Source organism: Anolis carolinensis, chromosome 2, assembly GCF_035594765.1.
Source record: "Anolis carolinensis isolate JA03-04 chromosome 2, rAnoCar3.1.pri, whole genome shotgun sequence".
Taxonomy (NCBI): Eukaryota; Metazoa; Chordata; class Lepidosauria; order Squamata; family Dactyloidae; genus Anolis; species Anolis carolinensis.
Window position 1 is genome coordinate 271,734,711 of NC_085842.1, and position 25,764 is coordinate 271,760,474.

The window sequence follows — 25,764 nt, forward strand, 5'->3', positions numbered from 1 at the left end:
TATTGTCTCTTAAATAGATCATAGGCACAATGAGGGCAGTTTAGGAGAAGAAAGATACAAAGGGTCACTGGTGAAAGGTCTGAAACAGTATTAAGATAAAAGTAGTTCCTCAGATTTGTCACTTAGGTGCCAGGGAAATGATTTTATTTGGAATTTCTGAAGACAGACTTTCTGGAGAATTATTCTTATTACCTTAAAGTATGGATGGATGATGTACAAGCAAGGCAGAGTCTGCTTAAAACTCAAATAGCCATTTAATGAGGAGTCTGAGAGAGTCATCCTGCCTTGATCAGTCTCTGAACAGCTTGTTCTTTTATTGAATATCTCATTTTTTGGGTGAACTTGTAGTTCCATCTTTTGCTTTATATGCATCTCACTTCCACTTTAGAAACAAAACAAAAATTATTTTCATAGTTCTTTCCTTCAAGTTTGCAAAATAAGGAAGCTCAGAGAAATAAGAAATGAGTAAGGTTTGGCTAAGTAGTCATACTTCTTGCTTATCGGAGTTGAACATCTGAACCTTGAGGTTCACCCAATAATAATTTAAATCGACAGTACTTTCGATCAGGCTAAGAGCTATATTGAATGACTGAATTCTGATCCTTGGAGGAAAGGAAACAAAGTCTAACAAAAATCTATGGCTTTTCAGATGCACTTTACTTCTATGGCTTCAGTGGAGGCATAAATTAATAGAGTAATAACAAGCAGCTGCAACAACATGAGAAGAATTATGTGTCAATGTGTGCTGTAAACTGTGCTTCAGCCTTTAATATATGAGCAGCCTTAATGGATCAGACTATGGTTTACCTAGTCCAGTATTCTTTCCCTAACACTGGATTATATCAGGTACTTCACAGGAGGTGTATATGCCCTTATTTAGTGATTTGTGCTTGACATTAGGCCACTGGGGAGAGCCCATTCCCTACTAACAGAAAAAATGCTTTGTATGAAGAAAGATTCAGGTTAAATCTTTACTCTCTAAGGACTGTGAAAAATCTTACCGCATTTCAGTGCAGACAGACAGTACTAAACCAGATGGACCAATGTGGAAGCATTCAATGGCTATTCTCTCTTTTTCAATGAAGGAGGAAGACAAGGGTTACAACATGATATATACAAATAACTACCCTCTTCAAGTAAGTCAACAAGGAACTGTGTACTATGGTACAAAAGCTACTTTCCACATGCTAGTATTTAGTTATCACATTAGTTCACTCCTCACCCTGATATATCTTGGGGCTAAATGTATTAAAAGGAAATATTTATGTAACATTTTGCTCTTGAGACAGCTAGAAATATACAGGGTGTTTGAAAAAGAACTCCCTAGTTTTAATGTGTTTATACTTAAAACTAGCGAGTTCTTTTTCAAACACCCTGTATTGACAATCTGATAATGGTTTGCAGGGGAAAAATACAGGTTTCTCACACATACACAGCAGCCACTGGTCTGGCAAGCTTTTAATAATATGACTGCTCTGATCATTTACAGAGTACTTCACACAGCAACACAAAAATTAAGATTTATACTGGAAAAAACAGAAGAGTTGAGGAAGATTTGATCAACAGGACAAGATGGGGAGGGAGACCCACTTGTTCAATGGCTAACTTCCATTTTCTTATAGACCACCTTGTTTTCCAGATTTTTCAGTAAGGGATGTATAGATATATATCTAGATACACTAATCCCTCTTCACATAAGTGGTTGGTTTCCCTAATAGAGTTGCTTAACCATTATGGAGCAAAGCTGCTCCGGTATCACTTACATGCAAATGTTATACATAATTATCTAAGAGATATATCATATTACTATGTACAGCAGCATGCATTATTTATTGAAAAACTTTTTAGCAAGTTTAACTTTATGCATTTAGTTTTATTATATTTTATTTTTATTGAAAAATGTTTGAGCCATCAGGGCCAGATAAAATTGTCATGAGACCAATTTATATCCACATGCCAACAGCAGGCCATCTAATGATTGAAATATAGTTTTCAGTGTGGATACTGAATAACTAAGGTCAAATTCCTGTTCAACCACTATGAATTCACAGTTCCTAAAGCTTATTTCGCTATCTGATTAACTGCTTTTACCTACACAGGAATTGCACACTACTATAGGAACTCTTAAGACTTTGCCAGTAGAATCAGGAACCCCATATTCTCCATCAAAAAACCTTTGTCAGAGTTTTCAAGAAAAAAATTCTTATGATACTGTACATGGGTTCACTGTTGTTTTATACCATTATGTATATTATTCACAATCCTATTTCTTTACCCTTTTTAAACTTAAGCGTATATTCTTACCATGCAAACAAATCCTCAGGAAAGAATTTACAGTCTGTTCATATCTTATTGTTGCAACACATACTCAGTTTCAGATTTTAGATTTCTGGGTGCCATACACCAATGTGGAGGGGAGGGAAGGCATTGCATACTGAGAATAATATGCATATCTGCCTGGAGCACTGCTTGCTCTTCCGTATCATGTTAATATTCCTATTACTCTTGATTTTCTTTGTTGAAGGGTCAAATTCTAGATCTACAGCTTTAGGCAATTTCTGCCCCTTTGCTAGTTTTCATTTCCCCTTAAATTTGACTTCTCTCTCTACCTTGCATCTTTTTGAAAAAAGATTTTGTTCACATCATGTAGTAATCAATTTCCTTCAAGTCAGCTTCATGTTCAGTGGCCGGCAAACATTTTGTCATATTAACAGGAGCTCCTGTCTTACATATGACAACATTACCTTTATTCATCCCCTACGTTTTCTTTCTCCCTTGTTAGTGGCTTTGCGATCTCTATATCAGTGTTCTGGCTGGCTGCAATTACAAGCTTCCCCAGCTGGGAACTTGTTGAATATTTTTTCTCTTCAATTCTGTGACATGCTGATCTGTTTTGAAATAAAGTTCCAATTGTTTCACCTCTGTATTTTGCATCTTGTTACTACATCTTATTGTAGATGGAGGGGATTGCTCCCCCCTTTCTTTTACAAATGGGATATAATCTCTGGAAACGGAGATGAAAAATCCACTATGGCTAAATTGTAGTGTAGAAAATAGGCAGGTCACCTGGGAAGAACTGCTACCCACAGTTCAGAAGCTTTGGTTCAATTATCTAGCAATGGCACCATTCCGCTGTGCATTGAGATATGATACAGGCTATGCTGTTATATTCAGATTGAGATAATAAGTCCTTGACAGTTCTGACATTCAGATCATTTATTTTTCTTTTCTTCTAAAATACACAGAGTGAGCTCACAAAGACACAATTCACAGAGTGAGCTCACAAAAGTTAGTAGTCAATTTTACTGGCCTAGCTCACTTTCATATTGCTGCTAAACATGGATAGAGTTACAATGAAGGAAAAGATTCCATTTTCTTCTAGTTTTCTCTGCCTGATCTTATGAAGAAAATGTTTGGGGTTTTTTGTGCCATCAAAACAACCAGTTGAACAGGCAGTGGCTTCTGATGACTCCCTGTTGTTAAAAAAATGTCACTTGTGAGCCCAAAATGGCTCTGGAGTCATCTCTTCAAAAAAAACCTGGCAAAGATGCCTTCACAAACCTAGAAAGAGTTTGACAACATTGGGGAGAGCAAAAATTATTTTTGTGAGTAAAGTGTAATGGGGCACAGCTCATGCAGGCCCTAGCCTCTCACAATTGTCCACTTCTGCCCTAAATAAATCAGATGAGTGGTGGTTATTTTTTAGGTACAGCAAAATCCATATTTGATAAAGTATGAATATAATAGACAAACAGAGCCTTCAACGGAGAGAGCACCATGTATTTTTTTCAAAACTGTTCCTAGTAGTATGAAAATAATGCTCCCAAAATTCTCCTTTCTTTTATGAGGAAGGTGTTTTGGACATGTTGTAATAGCCTGTCTAAAATCATAGTCAAGTGCAGTGGAATTCTGAAAAGATGTTAAATAGATGTTAATAAAGCAGCCTCTTTTTTCAAGCTAAGAATGTAAAATAGGATGATATAAAAGAAATGTAGAAAGGAAAAATGATAAAAAGACCCTTAGGAAAATGTTTTTAATATGATACCATTCATCTACCTTAATGCAGCTGTAGCTCTATAATGCAGACAGCCTGATGTTAGTTTTATTTTCATTCTGAGACACTCACTGTATGGCAATGGGTTGCATAAGGAGTTGTGTACCTTCTTCCATATTGCAAATAAGAAAGAATGATGTATGAGTGGTGACAATGTATATTAAATGGAATGAATAATATTCCTGAGTGATCAATCAAATACAGACAGTCCCCAAGTTACAAACATCGGATTTATAAATGACTCATAGTTATGAATGAGGGTGAAACAACAGGAAGTGAGAGAAATCTACCCTCGGAAGGGAAATTCAATCCTGAAAGAGTTATCATGGAGGAAAGGTGTCTCCACTGAAGCTTTATCACCAAACAAACCAAACCAAATATTTCAAAATCCAACAACAAACCAAATATTTCAAAATCCAATTATCACAGGAACAGCAAAACAAACACTACAGGGGTGTTAAATCTTCCCTATGCTATCCAAAGCTATCTATCTATCTGTCTATGGCTGCCGGACTAGCTACACTTAAAATGTACCTGTTCTGACTTACATACAAATTCAACTTAAGAACAAACCTACAGAACCTATCTTGCTCATAACTTGAGGACTGCTTATACTTGAAAAACTACTTGCATATACTGGCCATTGTCATATTGGTACACTCTTGTAGTAGTTGCACTTTTTCTAATGTCACATAAGCCGTGGCTAGGAAATGCAGACAAATCTGTCAGATTTGAACATCCAGTTTTTCCAATGTCTTATTTTAATCCCAGTTGCGGTACACACACAGCATACTGGCCATTTTATTGGTTTCATAGAACAGTATAGTAGTCCAAAATGCATTTGATACCAGCCTTTATTTACTGAAGAGTGTCTCTGATAAAGCCTATAAGACAAAATATGAAACAGTATTTCATATTGAAACTTTTTTTAAAAAAACTAACATTGATTGTTATCAAGCCAAGTAGGTGTTTTTATGCACACCAATTTTGCCACTTCAACATTCAAAGTGATATAGAAATAACTGTTGCAATTAAATTCATTGACTCTATTACAGATCAATAGTCTACTCAGTTCCTAACAATTATATTAAAACTCAACATTACAATGACAGCATTAACTAGTCACAGTTCATTTACCCAAAATAACAAAAAACACCAAGAGTGCTCTGCAACAACAGGTAAATAAATTGGTTAAATCTGTAGCAGGCAGATTAGGAACACCTTTTAGATTTCTTTTTTAAAAAACATGATGTTGAAATAAATGCATACAATTCTAATTCATATTGGGTCACATGAGCACATAATAGGAGGTTTCAGATTTGCTCTGCTGCTTTTCATTTTGAAATCCCCATCTTACCCCAAATGGGAGCTTTGAAAAGGTAAACCATTCAGTTCCAATTCATGGGATGTCTTTCTATTCTAGTTCCTACAAAAACCATTAAATAATTTTAGAATAAAAAGAACTACAGGTATGTAGAACGTGTATATCTCCTCATCTATGCAGAGGCAGATCCAGTTTGGCAGAGGGGGGCAGTCTACCTTTATTTACATTTCAAGAAAGTGATCCTAAAGTTCATGCTATGTATTAAACAGAATATGTATGTTAACTTTAAGATACCAGTGCAACAGTGCAGAAAAAGGGAGGGAGAAAGCAAGAAAAAGTGTGCAGACAGAAAGAGGGAGTGAGAGGGACAGAAGGGTACAGAAGGAATCCAATAGCTGTGCATATTTGTGTTTTCAGCCACCCTAGAGGCTGCAGTGATAGTAGTCCCACTCTCTCTGAAAACCAGGTGGTATTTTTTTCTTTTCCATCAATGAGTCTTACCTTATAGCAGATAATATGTTCTTCCTGTATCTTCAAGTTATTACAGTTTCTATCAGCAAAAAGAAGTATTGTTAAAGAAGTTTGTAGTCATTTTCTTCTGGATTTGGCATGTTCTAGTTCATTCTGGGATAACCTTTGTCATCTATGTTTCCTGGGGTGCTTGCCCAAGTCAGAAAGATTTCCTGTAGCACATACAAAGACAAATATTTTGTTAGTATTTATCTGCTGTAAAAAAAATGGGGGGGGGGGGTTAAATCCAAGAGGTAAAACAGCTATATCCAAATTTGACGAAAAATCTAATGTATATACAAGCCAATATTAATTCACCATGATAATTTCCCATTTCATGAAATACAAAGGAACAATGGTCAAGAAGCAACCATACATAGTATTACAACACTCCTTTGCATCATCATTGTATGAATGGGATATTCCCTACCCTGAGATCTTTTCACTTGTGAATATCTACTGGTGTGGAAAACCCTAGAATAAAGAACAAATAAGAGCTTAGAAACAAAAAACAACAGCATCATAAGAGACATGAAAAGAGATCCATTTTTTGAAAATTCAGGCTCCAGCAGAGCTTGGATGGTTACTTTTAAAGCTGCTGTTGCATTTAGAATACCAGAACAGGGGAGGGGGGGGAGGAAGGAGGAGGAGGAGGAGGAGGAGGGTAAAAAGTATCTGAAAAAATTGAAATCTTCTCCAACGCTGCATCCAAATATCCCAGAATTGTTAATTAAACAAGTATCTGTCCTTTCCCCATAATTCAGTTTCAATATCATTTCTAATTAGAGGCACAGTCAAGACTGGATTGATACTTCATTCAGAATTAACCAACTCATACGAAATATGTTTTTATGACTAGTTATGGTCTGTCTCTACTTACTGGCTTGGAAAGATTGGAGAAAAGACATCACAATGGAAAAGTTATTAGATTCTGTGTTCCTATTTCAGAGTTGCAGTTGCAGTTACAGTTTTCATTGCATATGAACATTTAATTTGAGATACTTTCAGACAGCCACTTGACAAAGCTATAATAATTTGGTCAGGTTGACCTGCTTATGGCAACATAGTGTTTCACAAATAATATGGCTCTCAACTAGTTTCATGGTGCTTCATAGTGCTACATTCTGTGTGGGTAGTAATGACTAAGACAATGAAATATTAAGAAGTTCATGTGAATGGCAATCTGGCCTACCTAGTGTTGTAATCTGCCTTTTGTAATATAACATTCTAATATAGTTCATCTTAACCAAAGTGACTGTAATCACTTTGGTCAAGACAACTGGAAGTGTACACATCTCCATGGTGATTGAGATATACAATAAGATGCACTTCAACAGCTAGAACTGGATATGCGATATCGGGTTAACTCACTCCAAAACTGGAAGTATGAATAAACTTTGCATGTGTGTGTGTGTGCATGTGTGTGCTTCAGCAAATCTGTGTTTTTAGGTCTATCCACAAACAAAGAGATAAATCAAATATTCATCCTAAAGTAACTATGTTGAAATCAATGAGATGTCAGTTGTGACAACACTTCTAATTAATTTGAAGAGGCACAGTTTAAACTGGATTAATGTTGCATTCAAATCTAACCAGCTCATATGAAATATGTGTTTATGACTGGTTATGACCTGTCTCTCTTTCTTGGCATGGGCAGGCTGGAGACAAGATAACATCACCATGAAAAAGATATTACAGAAATTATGTTAGATTTAGCTCTTACAAAGGCCATGTACGGTAAACACAGCAGTGAGCTCAGAGTTAAATTAAAATTGATTACATGTACGTTGGTTCTTCAGAGCTTTAGGGACTAAAAAATTAAAAATTCAAAGATTGCTATTTGGTTTACTTCTGAGATTGGTACTTGATTTAGTTACCCAGCAGGCCAGTGATGGGAAAACACAATGGGGGATGGAAATAGAGATATAGGTTTCTAGGCTGTGCCTGTTATGAGAATACATAGTCATAAAGAATAAATTATTTCTTTTATTTAGGCTATGAATATATAACCTCAAAACTGGATTTCAAAATTCTTTTCCCACTAACACAGTATGATATATGCTGTTCTTTGCAAGCCAGATTGATCTTTTAGTATAGCTAAAATTAAATGTAGGAAAAATATCACTGAAGAGTGTGTTTGTGTCCGTCCAATGCCTATATAAGGCATTTTCAAATACCAAAGATAATGTATTTCTTTATAAATTACAGAGTTAATTCCTGTGTTGCCACTCCGACTGGAGAGTAGGTCACATTCATGCTTTTAAATGTGATTCAGATGGTTCCAGCTCTGAAAACTTGTACTGTGGTTGTATCATTCAAACAGTGTGACTATAAAAGAAAGATGTGGGTAGATGGCTGAAGTATTCTTAGCCTTCTCGGTATTAATGATACTTCATATTCAGGGTTGAAGGCTGCCAATCCGCTGCCAATTGTAATGCATTAAGAGATTTAAGTTAGGAACATACAGTGGAAGCTGGTTTTCCTTTGTCAAAATTATCCAGCCATGAAGAGATGGAGATCATAAGAGATACAGGCATGTAAACTGTTATTTTAACTGTCATTTCATGGCTACACTTTTTTGCTTCCTGTTTTTAAAGGAGTTATGTTTCTTGCTAACATTTTACAGTATATCTTAGATAAAATCATGTCTTACTCTCTTTAGAGCACAAATCTTGTTTTCATTGCTTTCGGTATCATAATTTAAATGACTTCTGGTCATCATGGGTATATATTAAGCATCTTTTGTTTGGAATTTTTCTCTTCTCTTCTATAATCTTCTTGTGCATACAGTGCCAAAACTAAATATAATTTCTGCTAATAAACTCATGTGAATTGTCAGCTGAAATGTTATTTGATGTATCTATATATAATATCTATCAAAAGATAAAGAGTATCACATATCCAAACTGGAATACTGTCAAATCTGACAGTCTAATTAGAGGCTGGTGACAGTGTTGCATTTATATTGCTTTATTCTTCATTTTTCTGCTCCAGCCTGGAGTGTTTGTTAACAAGCACTTTTTAACAATGCAGTCATAATGGTTGCACAAAGCTCAGTGTACATTACAAATTTCCAAATCTACACTAAAGCTTTAATTTTATATACTGGGACTCAAACCTTCTAATGGGAATGCTACAGCCAGATCATAGAATCATAGAATCATAGAGTTGGAAGAGACCTCATGGGCCATCCAGTCCAACCCCCTGCCAAGAAGCAGGAAAATCACATTCAAAGCACCCCCGACATATGGCCATCCAGCCTCTGCTTAAAAGCCTCCAAAGAAGGAGCCTCCACCAAACTCCGGGGCAGAGAGTTCCACTGCTGAACAGCTCTCACAGTGAGGAAGTTCTTCCTAATGTTCAGGTGGAATCTCAGAAGTCATTGTTCTGCATCCTAGTCTGCAGGCCAGCAGAAAACAAGCTTGCTCCCTTCTCCCTATGACTTCCCCTCACATCTTTCCGTATACATGGCTATAATGTCGCCTCTCAGCCTTCTTTTCTGCAGGCTAAACATGCCCAGCTCTTTAAGCCGCTCCTCATAGGGTTTGTTCTCCAGATCTTTTAAACTAGACCTGTGAAATGGTTGTATTGCATGAATAAGACTCCTGTATTGAATACAAAATATTGAAAAACACATGATTGAAAATGAACTAGGAATATCACATTTTAATCCACTAGCATCTTCAAAAAGAAAGACCATAGCCATTTATAACAAATTGTGATTCTACTTTAACTGCCCTGACTGCATCCTATGGAATCCTGGGATTTGAAGTTTTGGAAGATACAAGCACTGTCTTACTAGATAATCTAAATATTCCTTTGCAATCTCCACTTCCCAGGATACCATAAGATAATATGTATATAATATACTATATAATAGGGTACAAAATTATCATTACTCTTTGTATTTCATATCAAATTCATTAAGATTGTGCATACGAATCAATATTAGAAACATGCAGGAAAGGTGGGGCAATTTAAAAATTGAAACACTCACCAATCATTTTTGTTAAGATTTTGTAACATTCAGATGCCTCCCAAGGTCAGTTTAATTTTCATCATAAGCCAATTCACATGGCTTAACAACCAATTAGAAATGCAAAAGTTTAAGAACAGTATTTGTTTTTATCAGCAAAACAAAAACTTTTTTTAAAATCCTATAAATTGTGGCATGTGTGTATCTTTATGAAAGTTGGCAGAAATGATGCCCTGCTGCTGGTCCTATACTGTTGCAGTGGAGAAATTGCAAGGGATAACTTTTTGGATTTTTTGTAAAGGAAATTTTATTTCTAGAAACTTTAAGAATTGCCTGAAAAGCAGTGGATGACCCAAATATTCTGAAACTTGGTGGGTAGTGATAAATGTGTCCTCCAAGTGTGGCCATTTTTGTCCCTCAGAATTCCCCAATTGCTGCCAATAAGCCAGATCTTCCTGGAGCAAAGATGGAACTTCTGGCTGACAGATTGATAAATGGTACCCCCCTCCCCGAATTTGGACAGTTCCCAAAAACACAGAACAGGGGCACCCAAAAATTGGACACTGAAAATGTCACAGGGTTTACCCAAAATGCACACCTCTACTATATAACATTATAGTTTTGTTGTCTGGAATTATCTAGGATGATTGTATATGCCTCCAGTGGCTTCCAGGGTTACTTTGCAAATAAATAGATTTACAATTAATGACAGTCTTTAAGAAAAAATAGCCTTCTCACTGCTTTCTAATAGATGCAGTATTTGCTTGTACTATAAGGTTACTGAGCCACAGGAGGTAATGTCCAATAGCAGTTACAGCATAGAGATTCATATGAATAGCCAGCCATATGAGTTGTTCAGATGATATGAGACCTATTTACTCTGGCCATTTAATGCAGTTTCAAATCAGTATTGAATATGCTAATTACATAGGAAATCCTGAAACCAGTTTGAGGACTGGTTGGAGATTATGTAAGTCACAGAGCACTAATGTACAGAGCACTAACACACTTTTGTGGGAGTTTGTTGTCTGTTGCCATGCTTTGCAACTAACTTTGGAACTGTATTAAATAGAAATATATAATTTTCCAGTCAGTGTTTTCACACACATAATTTATAGGATCAAGATTGTTAATTTTCCATGTGAAAGCTCTTCCATATAATCCAGATTGCTAGCTTTCCAATATTCTGGAAAAAAAAGTCTCAATGAACAAATGAGGCCAAGTGTTGTCGAAGGCTTTCATGGCCGGGATCACAGGGTTGTTGTATGTTTTCCAGGCTGTATGGCCATGTTCCAGAAGTATTCTCTCCTGATGTTTCGCCCACATCTATGGCAGGCATCCTCAGAGGTTGTGAGGTATGGAGGTAAGGAGGCAAATCTTTTCAGCAAATTATTTTCCACATGAACAAGGTAAGAAGAGGTAGGTCTAAAGCAGTATCTATAATACCAGAGGATGATATTAGTTGGTTAGCTAATGTTGGTTTAATAGTTGGTATGTTCCAATAATCTTTCCTATTAATTTGATTATGAATTCTAACAGACTCTGTGAATGACTATATTCCATGTGATTATGCCTGGACTCTAAGATCTTATTTTTTCAGCCCCACTACCTTCTCAGGCTCATTTGGTGAGAACATGCATGTCTGTCTTCTTGGTCGTTGCTCTCAGTCCCAAAGCCTTGTTTTGGAGAGTGGCTTTCTCCTTGTTTTCATTCTATGAACAAGTGAAATATTTTTCCTCAAACCTTTGAAACTAAAATTAGCTTTTTTCTGTTTTGGATTCCTTGTTCATGGTTTGAAAAAGAGTAGCCAACACAATTCAATTCAGAAGGGAAAGACACTAACTTAGATTTCTGATATGAACTTCATAAAGCCGCTTGCTATCAACAATGTATAATCCAATAAACCGAAGATATATCTCAGATATATTTGGCCTCCCTTTACATTCTTCTCCCTTTCCCCCACTATTTTTTAAAATGCTTAAGTTAACTGATAGAGATGTGTGATCCATAAAAAATAGTTCAAAAGTCATTAGAAAACTGTGGGTTGCTGGCACTTCATTTCAAAAGTGTTTCTAAAGTATAATTTGTGAGAAATTTGTTACTATAACAAGAATAATGAAATTTCGTTACTATTTTGTAATAGTAATTGTATATAATTATTATAATTGGGGGAACATCAGGGGCTCCTTAAGCTATTGGAGTGAAACTTGCTACAATGGTAGAACACGTTTACCACTGTTAGCCCACCAAATTTCAGAATGTTTTACTTATCCATGGTTTTTTGGGGAAATTTCAAAGTTTTTATAAACAACTTTTTTAAAAAAGCACAAGAGCTATCTACTTGAATTTTATATACAATGCACAGGATAACTAGGGCATCAATTCCCAGAAGCTTCAGATTTACACATTTACAGATTTTTGGGGATTTTTTAAAAGTTTAGACAAAAACAATTTATCCCCAAAAAGTGACAACAGCAATTCCCTTGAATGTCTGTCTTTATGACACACAACCACATTACTTCAACTTAGCACAGATTTATACTATTACTTGCTTTAGTCCTCTTTGTAAAATTCAATAATTTTATTTATTATTATTAGACTGACTCTAAATGGCTAGCTGCTGCAGCCCTCACAGGGGCTTTCAAATGCTGAGCATTGCATTCTGGGAAATGTAGTTTAGGGCAGGACCTTTTGCATTCTCTGTCACAGGGAGCCTTGCCTTCCCAAACTACATTTAACATGGCTATGTTCTCAGTCTCTCTCCCCCCCCCCCCGGGTGCCTTCCTTATGGCAATGAGGCCAAAGAAAAAAAATAGTTTTTAACACTCTTTATGTTTTCTTGGCTTTACCAAAGTTGCTTAATGCTTTTACTGAAAATTAAACTGACCTTGGGAGGCATCTGAATCTTATAGAATCTTAACAAAAAGGATTGGTAAATGTTTCCATTTCTAAAAAAACCCCCACCTTTCCTGCATGATTCTAATATTGATTCGTATGCACAAATTTAACTAATTTGATCCAAAATACAAACTAAAAATGAAATTATACACAACCTATTAGCTGGTCACTTAGCCTTCATTCCCTGAAAAAATGTTTGTGGTGACAGCATAAAATGTGGCACTTTACCTGCTTATACTCATTGGAAAATATTTCATTATGGCTTCCTGATGGCTTCCAGAATTAGATATATTCATTAGTCTTTCTAGATGGTAAGGGTTTTTTTTAAAATCAGAATAAAAGGTGTTAGACCTGATCTTCACAAAAGGACCACATGGGCAGACTGATCTTAAAAACTTATCCACTATCCAAATGCTACCAAATAGCCAAACTTTATTTGAAAACTATTGTTTAGGCTACACCAGATCACTTTGAATTAAAGATTCTGGCCTAATAATAGGACTGATGCTAGACTATATGTATAGAAGTTTCGGACCGCATCCTGACAAAAATTAGGGGTTTATGTGGCAATCAACTCTCTTTTACAGTGTCTTCTAATGTCCTAGAAGGGAATGGATCTTGCAAGTCTTTGAATTTGAATACCAAATATGGTACCAGTTCATAGTTAGATCATTACATATTAATTGGCTTCTTTTGTCTAATGCTTTTGTCACTGTGTGACACAGGAGATCTCAAAGCAAAGAGCATTTCCAGATATCAGTTTCCTATGCTTCCCAATGTATATGGCTGAAAGTGTAGAAAATATCCTAGGAAAAGGTAGGGATAATTTGTTTTTCACATATGTGTGTATGTATGCGTGTGCTTTAAACTGTGCTTTTCCAAATCATGGTTTTTTTAAAAAAAAATCTCTGAAGAGTCTCATGCAGAAAAGGTGAATATTTTGCCCTCTAGATTTTATGGCACTCTTATTACAATGCTGGACATGATCCATGGTAACAGGTTATAGACACTATACAAAATTCTGCAACACAAACATTCCCTATCCCTAGTTTCTTGAATGGCTTGTCATTTGACAAGGAACAGAATTATGTTGAAAAGATAATCCTTCCTTACCCCTAATATACACTAGACAGGTATTTGATAAGTTTCTGACACTCGGGACAATATTTCTACCATGACTGAGGTACAAACATTTCAGCCCAGTGCTAAGCTTTGGTGGATCACTGACTTAGCATCAATGGACTCTGAGATTCTGGTGTGATTCTCTCACCAGATATCAATGTTGAGCACTGCTAATGGGGCTCTATAGGCCTTGTCACACTGTATAATTATAGTTTTATGGTTTCATTTTAACTGACACAACATCCTATGTAATTATGGACAATTGCATGACAAATTATTTCATGGTTGTACTCCCAGCTGTTGATGTCATGAACAAGTTTGGTAATGGATCCCTTGCACTCAATACTTCAATTGCCTAGTCATGCTGATGCCCTTAATATTTCTCTAACAATTCAGGTTTGTGACAGCAACTCTGCTAACCTATAAAGTCTTCAAGGGCTCTAACGTTCCTAGTCAGTGGACAGATATAAAATAAAATAAGAAACATGACAATCCTAAATCGATAGATTAAATGAAAACCAAATAAAAAACCTATTAATTTTCAAATCAAATTACTTGAATTTTCTAGTAGCTTCCACAAGGTAGACATGGTCATGTTAACATTATTCAAGATAAGCTGTTCTCATGTTTTATTTTTATTCTGGGTGAAAACCAGGAAGCATTCAAAATCTCACCAGAAAAGCTATAGTTTTTGAGAGATTGCCAATCTGATTTCTCAATCAAACAGCTTCAGCCAGATACATGCATGTAAGCTTAAGATAAGCATTCAAACTTAAGGAAGTTTATCTTAAATAAATGGAAGTATGAAACCTTTTAGGTTCACTCATCTGTAGTTAGAAGATTTTCATAGTAAATGAATTTTCCTTAGCAGCAGATATGTAATGCCTGGCTATGGATTTTGGAACAGCCGAAAGTCAGAATATTTTTAACTATCTTCTAACTACTGGGAAATCCTTCAAGAGATTATGAGTGCCAAAAATGCTTCAACACCAAAGCAAATTATGACCAGAATTCTATGTTACCTACTTAGTATTCATAACAACATATCACTCCTAGCCTAATCCCATAATTTACTTTACCAGGCACCAAATCACATCAAGAGAAAAAGGTCTGTTCTTTCCTCCTGAGTCTCACTACAAAGTCTTTATGAAAATACTTTATGGCCAAACTGAAGTTCTTGAATCTTTAGTTTTTCTTATTGTCTCTTTGTTGTATGGTGTTCAACTGTCTCTAACATGATCTCAATATTTAACTCTGACTGGACTTGAATATAGATTTGACTGGACTTGAATACAGCTCCAACTGGACTTGAATACAGCTTTGCCTGGACTTGCTATTTGTAGACCTTCTGGCCTTCCTTTCCCTCCCCTTTCCAGTCATGAAAAGGTTAACTCTTCCAAGAACCTGAAGTGCCTTGTCTGAGACTCTGCCCCTGAGAGGATTCTTAAAGGGGTAGAACACCTGAGTTTTCAAGTGCAAAGAGGATGTCTAGACTGACCCGCTGAAAATGTATGTAAAATATTAATCTATCTAACTAAAAAGGGCTTAACTAGTGGTAAACAGTGAGGGTCTTCATGGGGTATGGCACAGGGTGTATATGCTGGTTGGATATACATGTGTGATATTTCCACCACCTTCTACAAGTGAGTAAGGCTTGAGAAGAAATTGCAGAATATATTTGCTTTTGACTTTTTTTAGCATTGTTTGTTGGTGAGAGAAGGATGATTGCAAGCAGAATTGATCTTTTTCTTTTGGTATGTCTGATGAATTGCAAAGTGGGTTTGGGAGGCCAGTTATGATCACAGTAATAGTGTCACAATTATAATAGTGTAAAGATAATGAGTATGGTGCTGTTATGGGTGTGTAACTCTACATTACGCATCTATAGCTGTGATACTGAATGTCAGCTACTGTTAAGTGAATTTGTAAAAGATTCATGGATAGAAGCCAAACAGTGATCCTCAATAATTCCATTTTATCCTGAAGAGAATTACCTAGCAGGGTGTTACAGAGTATGTTTAGCTTATAGAATCATACAATCACAGAATAGTAGAGTTGGAAGAGACCTCATGGGCCATCCAGTCCAACCCCCTGCAAGAAGCAGGAAATCGCATTCAAAGCACCCTCACAGATGGCCATCCAGCCTCTGCTTAAAAGCCTCCAAAGAAGAGCCTCCACCAAACTCCAGGGCAGAGAGTTCCACTGCCGAACAGCTCTCACAGTGAGGAAGTTCTTCCTGATGTTCATGTGGAATCTCCTTTCCTGTAGTTTGAAGACATTGTTCCACATCCTAGTCTACCGGGCAGCAGAAAACAAGCTTGCTCCCTCCTCCCTATGACTTCCCTTCACGTATTTGTACATGGCTATCATGTCTCCTCTCAGCCTTCTCTTCTGCAGGCTAAACATGCCTAGTTCTTTAAGCCGCTCCTCATAGGGCTTGTTCTCCAGACCCTTGATCATTTTAGTTGCTCTCCTCTGGATGCTTTCCAGCTTGTCAACATCTCCCTTCAATTGCAGTGCCCAGAATTGGACACAGTATTCCAGGTGTGGTCTGACCAATGGAGATGAGAAGACATCTTACAATATGTGAAGAGATATCAGATACAACATGAAGCAAGCTTGTTTTTGTTGCTCAAGAGACTAGCATGAAGCAACCGATTCAAATTTCAGTAACAAAGATTCTGCCTGACCATTAGGAAGATCTTTCTGAGCTGTTTGGAGCTGTTGTAGGAACTATTTGGCACTGAAATGTTCATATGGCATTAAAGTCTTATTCTTTAAACCAGTGGTTCTCAACCTGGGGTCCTCAGATGTTTTTGCCCTTCGACTCCCAGAAATCCTAACAGCTATTAAACTGATTGGGATTTCAATGATTTAGGAGTGTTTTCTCTATTTCTGCATAATAGCAGATTTAAATAGCTGACCTTTCTGGTCCTTTTCCGTTGTATGATTCCGTGAAGATGAATATTTGCTTAGAATACAACGTTTCTTTGATTTAATTTATATTTAGATGTGTCTCCTACACTCTGACTCAAATTTGCCTGGAGAATTTACACTCAACACATCTACTAGGCAAGCTACTGAATATCAGAAAAATAAATGTAAAATAACTTAGATCATGCCTTTCAACATCCCCCTTCTTCATGATCGCCTCCCACCCCTTGAACTCTGTCCCTAAAGAATTAAAAATGGCCCTCCCTCCTGTCCTTTAAAAGGCTTTTAAAAACACATAAAATGGCTTCAGCAGATGTTTTATTTGAAAGAAATTCTGGGAAGAACTTCTGACCAATCAAGTACTTTGTGAGCCTTCCAACCACCAATCCGATGTGCTGATTCCCTGGCCAATCAAATTCTACTTTACTATGTCCCTTGCACCATATTAAAAAGTTGGCCTCTTTTCCTCATTATTATCACCTTGAAAATTTCATTCCATAACAACATTAACCAAAGCATCCATAAGTATATTCGGTTGCACTATCTAAAGTCACACTAGCAAACAGACCTGGAGCATTCTATGGGTCCTTCTACATATACAGTAATACCCAAAAGCAACTAGGATAAAAGGGGTGGTGGTGATGGTGGTAGCTAAACGATGTTTGGGGAAAGTGTGGGTGGAATCAGGTAAACAGTTGAAAAGCACTGTAAAAGGTGCACTTAAAGCCGATTCTGCCCAAACAATGCACACTTTCACATGACTGTATACCCCTGCAGTCATGGAAAACCCCATGGTTCCATCCCATACCCCTGTGTGGACTGCCTCAGCATGTGTGTTTTAAAAACCCAAAACAGCTGATCGGCCTGCCAAAAAAACTGAGCCATGGACATATAAGTGGCTAAAGGGAAGCACAACTGGAAAGCAATTAGAGCTATCGGTGACAATTCCTTTCTTTCTTATAATATTAAACAGAGCTTGAATTAAAAGTTGGGTGAAGAGAGGGAAAAGAAATCTGCTTGCATGTACATTGGGATTTCCGCATGTGTGCATGTGAGGTCCAGCACATCTCGGAGATAATTTTTTTTTAGAAAAACTTCCACTGGATGTTCCCCGTTCACCTTCCAACTTGATTCGCTCCAAAGGAAGATGTGAGGACAGCGGTGCACCATTTCCCGGGACTGACAGGTCTGTATGGACAATCTGTCAGGTCCCAGAATTTTTTGCCCCACTTTTAAAACCCACTTTTTAATGCTGTCTGGAAGAGCCCTACATTAAGCATATGATTGTCTACCATTCAGGTAAAATCTGTTAGCAAGGTCTCCTGTCAAAGAGTGTGCAACAAGTTCTGAATTGTGACCTGAATTATGTCAGATTGTTTACCTTGTGGTACTAGTGAATTTCATTATTAAAAAAATGGAAGTGAATTTGGAGGAGCATTCCGTAAATGAAGTTCCTTCCTCCACACAGTCTAAAATAAAATTATCTAGAGCAGACATTTGTTTCCACTTTATTATGGAAATCATACAGTTAATACCTCTGAGAACCAGTTCCTGTATTGAATAGCCCCATACCTGTGAAAGATGAAAATGTTCTGCATTCCTCTAATTTCAGTGCAGAAAATCAATGTATGCCAGGTATGTGATACTGAGATTCATGCATTTATTTTTGTCACAGATGCTCTCTCTCTGTTGCACTCCAAGGCAGCGTGAGCACTGGAAACCAAACAGAGACCAATAATCATATAATATCTTTATTAAAACAATTATAAATTCAGGAAAGAATAAGTGGATGAGGTGAGTGAGCAATAGTCCTTTATGATATGGTATGAATTAGTCCAAAGAGTTGAAGAGAAATTTCCAGTATTATAGTCCAAAGTCCAGAAACTGAAACACGCTCAAAACTGTTTGAAAGTTCTTGAGCGGGGAAAAACAAGGAAGCAAGAGTGAATAACAAGGTCCAAAGAGCAAGGTCCAAAGAACAAGGTCCAAAGTCACTAAGTAGTCTTTGTCATCAAGGCAGGAACGAGACAGAGTTAAAACTGATCTTGATTCAGGAACAAGGCAAGGAAGTGAATTTACTCCGGTTCAATCGGGAGACGCGGCTCTGCTTGGCTGCCAGGAACAGAAGGCTTGGCTTGGAGAAATCAGGGAACTAGAGTCGGTGAAGTGCTCTAAATGAACCACTACGTTGACACCGCAAATTGTTCACAGTGTAAGACACTTTTATGGAACTTAGATCTAATCACAGCAAAGGGAAACCAACTCCCTAAAGGTTCCCAAGGGAATCTCCTATCCAGTATCCCCTCTAGATGCCAATTGTTTACTCCTTCGAAGTTCCTGTTTCTCTGATCTCAGACGATGCAAAAACTCACCTCTATTAAAGGATACATTCCCTGGGGAACTCGAGACATCTGGTTCTACGACGGGAGTAATGTTTTCAGTATCTCTCCCAATTAAGGAAGCATCGGAGCTATCCATAGCTGGGGTCTGTAATTGAAAGGAGCTTGTAGAAGAACTGGGTAAAAGGTCAGAATAAGCTTCATCCTGGTCAAAGTTCATTTCTGAATCAGGTTCAGAACCCAAAGGTGGCTGGGGTATAACTCTCTCTCTCTCTCTTTCTCTCTCTCTCTCTCTCTCAACTGACACATATACACATCTCTAGTATGTTTTTATGGACCTAGGTATACATATAAATATATTTTCCAATCTTGAGAGGAAAGTGGGGCAAAATTAAAGATAAAAGTAATAATACTTCTCCATATTCTATCCTGTCTGCTTAGCAACACACACACACACACACACACACACACACACACACAATTAAGTAAAACTTCTGGCTGTCCCCAGTCCCACTTTATCAGGCAGCAACTACTCTGATAAGTGAAGGTCTGTTCTGTGGGTCATTTGGTGTGTGAAGCTAGTGTCTCCATCCTCCTTCCCACTAGTAAGCGAGGCTGCAACAAGAAATAGTAGCAAGATTTTTGGTCATATATGATGAAGCCTGGCTGCTTGGTGGGGAGCGCAGGAAACATTCTCCTTGCATCAAGCTCACCAACAGAAGAGACCTCATTTACTCCACATGGTTGCTAGCAGCTAATGTTGGCACTCCCCATGGGGACTCAAAGTGGCTAACAATCCCACACTTGTCAAGTTTAAAAAGCACAATACAAAAGTGAAAAAAGTTAAATAGTTCAGTGTGGTAAAAACCAATTAGAATATAATACATGCTCTTAAAATAGCCAGTTATGGGTCTGTAGCTGTAGTTCTGGCTCTTCACAGTAGAATTAATGGAGTTTGATACCACTTTATCTGCCATGGCTCAATGCTATGGAATAGTGGGAGTTATATTTTGGTGAGGCACTAGATCTCTTAGTGCCCTTCCACACAACCATATAATCCAGAATATCAAGACAGATAATCCACAATATCTGCTTTGAACTGAGTTATCTGAGTCCAAAATACCATATATCTCAATTCAATGCAGATATTGTGGGATTTTGTTCAGTTGTATGGAAGGGGCCTGTGATACTGAAGGTCAGTCAATACTACTACTACTATGAGGGTTGAATGAAAAGTAATGCCTCTACCTTCGTAACTCCTCAACAGATGGCAGTACTGGTATGTGGCAGGTACTGGCTTGTTCAGTAGACTCTCCTCTACAGTTCCATTTGGTGGGAAGCTGTAGCATTGAATGGTTGTGTTGTTAAAATGTGAAGTACGGAACCCTGTGCAGATGGCCAGTCAATGTGACTTAAGCAATGTACAGTCATTGAATTCTTGACAGCAGAAGGTGTTACCCCAAAAGAGATTCATCAGAGAATGCAAACTGTTTATGGTGATTGTGTTGAAGTGAGTACTGTGCATCGTTGGGCGAGTAAGTTTAAAGATGTTGAGATGGGAACATCTGACTTGTGTGGCAAACAAAGAGTTTCACAAGCAAAAGGTTGACAGATTGATTCAGGATGTTTGTCGTTTCACTCAGAGAGAAATTTCAAGCATAATCGGCATTTCACAAGAGCATGCGGGTCACATTATTGCTTTGCTTGGCTATTGGAAGATCTGTGCACGATGGGTACCCAGGATGCTGACACCTAAAATGAAAACACACAGGCTTGAAATTTGCCAGGAACTCCTCTCGTGTTACAAGAATGAAGGTGACTCCTTTCTCCTTTGAGGTGACACCTTCTGCTGTCAAGAATTCTATGACTGTATGTTGCTTAAGTTGCATTGACTGACCATCTGAGCAATGTTCCATACTTTGCACTTTGACAACACAACCGTTCAATGCTAAGGCTTCCCGTCAAATGGAACTGTAAAGGGGAGTCTACTGAACAAGCCAGTACCTGCCGCATACCAGTACTGCCGTCTGTTGAGGAGTTACGAAGGTGGAGGCATTACTTTTCATTCAACCCTTGTATTACTACTACTACTACTATTGATGATGATGATGATGATGATGGAGAAGTTAGTGGCAATAGGTGGTGATATTTTTAAAATATTACTGAATTTACTGTAGATTTCATTCTCAACTTTGAAGGTTCTAAAGCAGTTCAGATGTTGAAATTAGCATGTTAGAAAGCTTCTTCAGTTCTTTGGCATGAATGTCTTCAGAAAAGAAATCAATCACAACTCAAGTTCAAAAATTGCAGGACCAAACAGTAACATTGGAAGAAATTACTGGAAAAAAATGGAAAAAATGAAAAGCAGATTAGAATTTTTAGCTTTAATGGAAGTAAGAGGGAGAGAGAGAAAAACTGGGTTGTTATATGTTTTCCAGGCTGTATGGCCATGTTCCAGAAGTATTCTCTCCTGACATTTCGCCCACATCTATGGCAAGCATCCTCAGAGGTTGTGAGGTATATTGGAAAAACTAAGCAAGGAAGGTTTATATCTGTGGAAGATCCAGGGTGGGAGAAAGAACTTTTTTCTGTTGGAGGCCAGTGTGAATGTTGTAATTAATCACCTTGATTAGCATTGATGGCCTTGCCAGCTTCATGTCCTAGCTTCTTCCTGCCTGGGGGAATCCTTTGTTTGGAGGTGTTAGCTGTCCCTGATTGATTCATGTCTGGAATTCTCCTATTTTCAGAATGTTGTTCTTTATTTACTGATTTTAGAGTTTTTTAATACTGGTAGCCAGATTTTCTCCCACCCTGAATCTCCCACAGATATGTAAACCTTCCTTGCTTAGTTTTTCCAGTATACCTTACAACCTCTGAGGATGCTTGCCATAGATGTGGGCGAAACATCAGGAGAGAATACTTCTGGAACATGGCTATACAAGCCCGGAAAACACACAACAATCCTGTGATTCCGGCCATGAAAGCCTTCAACAACATAAGAAAAGAACTGTCTGAAAACTCTCTGTTTAGACTAAAACCCTGCATTGCCATTGTAGGTATAGTATAGTTCTTCTTAACTGACTTGGTAAAAAGTTTTCTTTCAAGAGGAAAATAAACAAAAGGACACTTCAAACTACATACCTTCATTTTAATAAAGTGTCATTTATGGTATTTTTGTCTGGACCTTTGATAGCTCCATTGGCCAACAGCCCTCTACATTCATTTACATTTTAATTATCTCTTCTAAAGTCACTAAGTCCATTCCCTGAGCACATTGCATGCTGTCCTTGCTACACTGGTTGACACATGATTAACAAGAGTGATCTTTAGTTTGCTTTTTTAAAAAACAGCTTCCTTCAAATACAATTTTGTCCAAAATATCAACATGGGTGAAAAGATTAAAAGAATACCATGAAGAAAGCAATTAATTCTAACATGAAATTACTGAAATGCCACTCTATGATGTCCATTGCTATACTGAGCAGGGGGGAAATAAAGGGGAAAGAAAAGACAGATTGGACTCATTTCACAATATACTAATAAAATTCCAGCAGTAATTTAGTATTTTGAAAGCTAATAAAGCATTTTATTAAAAATGTTAAACTCACAATTTAGAGTGAAAATATTATTTGGGCAGAAGTTAAAAATCTTTGAAAAAATCATTATAATAAAAGGTTTCTTTTTAGGACAGCTGAGATATTTGTGAGTAGCAGATTCACCATTTTCCAGGCAATCGTTAGCTTTAGGTTAGAGGTAGGAATCATGCTGTCCTGTAGACAATGTTGACGGTTGGGGAGCTGGTGTACATTAGCTGAGGAGTGGCCACCAACTGATAATTTTGTGTGCATGTGAATGAGTTCCATGTAGGTAATGCATAATAAGATTACTTCACATACTTGATATATATGCACTATTGGTATCAGTGGGTTTTGCTTTCAGGTGGCAGTTCAGATTTAAAACACTAGCTATGCTTCCTGATTATCAAATAGCATGGAAAATGGAATAGAAAATAAATCAGCCTTTGAAAAAAATGATGCCTGGGTTTATTTAGCATGGAATTCAGAATAAATAAAATCTGTTGATGGTGCTATGCCCTTTCCATTGTGTGATAAAGTTGTAAATAAAGATAAAGGCAATGGGAAATGAAGAAGACTGTATTACAGGTGGATAGACTCAATTAAAGAAGTCAAGGCCCTGATTTTATTTTCATTCAATTCAAAAACAAAATAATCAGAATGAACCCAAGAAATGCTGAATTGTAAAATGTATATAGAAACATACATGATTCCCAGATTTTTGTATGATCGAGTAGTGCTATAAATACATACCAGACACACACACACAACTCTCAATTTAAAAAACTACGTATAGACTTTAGCTAATGTATATGCTAGGGAAAGAGTAATCTATCTGGTTTCAGTCTGTGTTTCCTCTACATGTGCTCATTCCAAAATCTGTTCCATTCCTTTTTCACACTCAACTGTGATATATTCATATTTCTTAAATCTACACAAGTATTTGTATTTAAATTCACATTTTGTGTCCAAGGGAACACTTCTAGACCCTTGATCAAATGAGTCATCCTTTATTTAATTATTTATTTATTTATTTATTGTTCAAACTTATATGCTGCCACTCCCCTAGACAAATCAATGGGTTACATTAGACATGACTAATTTTAGCTCTGTCCATTTGTATGAGGTTCAAGTATGTTTAATTGTTTTAATCCAATCCATCATTTTCTCTTAAAATAATGTTTTAGTGCATTGCAACTATAGATATTTTTTTTAAAGAAGAACTCCATTAAGATATCTGAGCAGTATGAAAGTTATTGTTAGATGTAGAAATAAACACATAGCTTCTGGGACACACAACAGAGCACTGGCTTCAGTAGGGATCCATCTTTTGCAAGTGCAGCTGACACTCACATTTTCTGCTCTCAGGTGTTGTATATACCTGAGGCAGGTATATACAAGGCCAATGTCATGAGGGGAAGCTATCTCATGAAAGTCTGATGTCTCCTGAGATCTCTACTCTCATGAGAACCTGGAAAACTTGGGAGAAGTTCTCCTATTTCAACATTATTTAGGTAAAGGTAAAGGTTTTCTCTGACATTAAATCTAGTCGTGTCCACTCTGGGGATTGGTGCTCATCTCTATTTCTAAGCCGGCATTGTCTGTAGACACCTCCAAGGTGCACTTCATGGAGCGCTGTTACCTTCCCACCGGAGCAGAACCTATTGATCTACTCACATTTGCATGTTTTCGAACTGCTAGGTGGGCAGAAGCTGGGGCTAACAGTGGGAACTCACCCCGCTCCCCGGATTTGAACTGCTGACCTGATATCTATCTGCAGTGAGATCTGGGTCACATTTTGGGGATTTCATAGAGTGCATCTATAGCTGTTATGATTATGATTAAATATTACTTTCAAACTTGAGCTGGCTGGGCAACAGTAAAGGGCTGTCCTATATTTGTGACTGAAAAACCTGGCACCTCTGATTACTACATGTATTAAAATGTAATTGCTCTACATGCAATGGATTATGTATTACATTTCAAAGGTATGCATAATGTTTCAAAGGTATGCATTACAACAGGGATGTCAAGCTCACTTTTATCAAGGACCACATCAGCCTAATGGTTGCCTTCAAAGGGCCTTTGAATCCATGGATGGAGAATCCATGGATTCAGAAGGCCGACTATTATGTTTTTACATAGTGGTAGGTGCCCTTTAGCTTTTACCAAATTTGGGTCCACATATGTTGTTGATTGGCAACTCCTATCACTTTAATCACTATAGATGCTTGTTTTGAATTGTTTTAACTAAGGTTGAATTGGGACTTAATTTTTAAAACTTTAGACATATTTAATGAATATACAATAGAATAAACCAGACAAAATCAAAATGGCTACTAGTCCTTTAAAATGAAAGATAAGGTTTAGGAGAAAATCATGTTAGAATTACCAACCTTTGGATGTTCATCCTCACAAATTATTAGTTGGCTTTACAGTGACCTCCTATTTGCCTTTTTTACCACCAGGTAGTCATGACAAATAAAAGGGGATTCAAAGTGCAACAAATGCTTTGTATGAAAGGCCCCCAAGACCAGTAGTTCTCAACTTGTGGGTCCCCAGATGTTTTGGCTTTCAACTCCCAGAAATCCTAACAGCTGATAAACTGGCTGGGATTTCTGGGTGTTGTAGGCCAAAACACCTGGGGACCCACAGGTTGAGTACCACTTCCCTAGACTAAACTAATTTCCAAGTACCCCAGTCTACTCTGATACCTAGTATGTGCTGTTCCCAGAAACCGGACAGGCTGATTAATAAAACCAGAAGCAATTCTACTTGTACAAGTGAAAGCATTATTATATTTCAGATTTTTTAAAGAGAAACCTTAGACATTATTAGTAAAAAAATATTTTACAAAACTATTAATAGTGGATAGAATGAGAAAGAAAGCTGGAATGGGGGGAGGGGGAGGCAACCTCACACTTTATTTTCTACTGTAATATACTCCAAATTTCAACTTTAATCCAAGACAGCTAAAATGTGTTATTGTCATTCTATTAATAGAGAGCAAGAAGAGTGTCACATGAAGATGC